Below are 2,104 nucleotides of genomic sequence, written 5' to 3'. Positions count from 1 at the left end.
ATCAGGCTCTAGTCAATTTTTGGGCATGTTGTGTTATTGGTATCATCTTAAAACTTGTCCACTTGTCTTTATTTGGATGAAAAAATATCCATTTGTCTTGAATACAAGCCAAAATATTTGCGAAAGAAGGAGGTGGGGGGTCATCTGTTTTCAGGGGTAAAATTAGTGAGAAAATGGCCGCCAAAGATTAGTTATTTCCTTAGCTTAAGAGTCCGTGGTAACTGAAAATTTACATTTCTTGTGCCTTTAACGAACGTTTTTCAGAAAAATCCACTCAGAAATGAGTTCTTTAATGGGCAAGAAAGGTGTTGAGCCAAAATACAAAAATTCGATATAAATTCACAAACCTGCGGAAAAATGCAAGTTTCTTCACTTTCATAATTTTGACGAGAGCCTGATTCCACTACGCTGCCTCACATATATCTCTTTAACGAGTGAATCGATGTCACCTATTTTTTTCACAGCAGTTTGTATCAATTTGTTTCAATTTGATATTTTTTTCACAGAATGGGGCTAGATTAAAACACTTTTCCTCCTTAAAAAATTTATGAAAATACTACGCGAAAAACAGGAGAGTTCACAGCACTTCCCGCTACACACACACACACTTACACACACACACACACATACACACACACTCACTCACACACACACACACACATACACACACTCACACACACATACACACACGCACTTTGCATTCGTAGAGCTATACTTTTATGGCCAACATCAATGCCCACCAATGGCACTTTTTAGTGCCAAAATATCAGCTCATGCATTAATCCAATGTCCAAATAAATGACAATTTTTAAGTCTCTACCTCAGAATTACAATGTTCTATCTGACATTTTTGGCCCTTTTGAGTTACTGTTGTTTTGTTTGTTTTTGTAAAGTGTTTTACGGCGCTCGCAACTGCATAAGGTCATATGAGCGCGCGGGACACACCTAATATTTTCAGTTGGTAGGAAATTTTTTATTTTGCCCGGGTGGCGGCCGAAGCCTACTCTTATCAATTTTAGACCACCAAGGGATCTTTAACGTGCGCAACTTGCACACGGGTCCTCCGAGATTTTTCGACCTTGTCCGAGAAGGCTTGGTGTAGATCTTTCCTACCAGAAGATCAGGGGTGGGGCAGAAAGACAGCAGTTAAAAAGGAGCCAAAGAGTAGCAGTAGAAAGGCTGCAGAAAGAGTCAGGAGCCCAGAGGAGGGGGCAAAGGAGGTGAGGGGGTGGGGGCAGAAAGAGAGCAGGAAAGGAGGTTTTTGAGTTACTAAGACCATGAGGCCCGAAACCAAATGTTGTATCAGATTCAGAGTCGTTATCAAGGTATTCAAAGAACGGCATTCGAAAAAAGCTTGGCATGTTGTGAAACTCACTATCTTTGACGTTACATTTCTCAAACCTAGGTGCTGAGCAGATATAACTTTGTATTTCTAAGGTCATCATCATTGCCTTTCTCACCCTGGGTCAGGATATAGGCCACGAACAAACACTCTCCACCTTTCCCTATCCTGGGCTACTCGCTTGATGTCACTCCACGTCTTCCCACTTTTCTGTACATCCATTTCCGTGACTCTTCTCCAGGTTCCACGAGGTCTTCCCCTTGATCTTTCTAGGATAGGGAAGCAATATTGTAAAGGGGATATTAACATGTTCTTATGTACTGTGGAGTTGTAACTGAGTTGATTTATCAGTGTCATGCTCACACTGTGTCGGAACAGCGTACGGGGGAACTGGTGCTTTTTCTTTCCTCATCCTTACTATCGTCATTTTTTCCTCTACTTCTTTTGTATGTTTGTCACTCTCTTGTGAACTGCATTTTCCGGGGTGCCTTTATAGCCGAAGCAGACTTTGCGCTGCTGAGGTTAGAGAGGTGAGCAGAGTAATCTTGATTCCCCGATTGGACATACCTGTTAACATCCACCATTTGGCGCTCATATGACCTTATGTGGTTGCAAGCGCCGTAAAACCTTATTATAAATTTAAAAACATAAAAATAAACAAAAAAGGTGTCCTGCTCAGTGCGATATGGGACACTGGGACTTGGAGTTCTGTCTGTCTGTCTGTCTGTCTGTCTGTCTGTCTGTCTGTCTGTCTGTCTGTCT

Source organism: Aplysia californica, unplaced genomic scaffold (assembly GCF_000002075.1).
Source record: "Aplysia californica isolate F4 #8 unplaced genomic scaffold, AplCal3.0 scaffold00737, whole genome shotgun sequence".
NCBI lineage: Eukaryota > Metazoa > Mollusca > Gastropoda > Aplysiida > Aplysiidae > Aplysia > Aplysia californica.
This window is presented reverse-complemented; position numbering follows the sequence as displayed.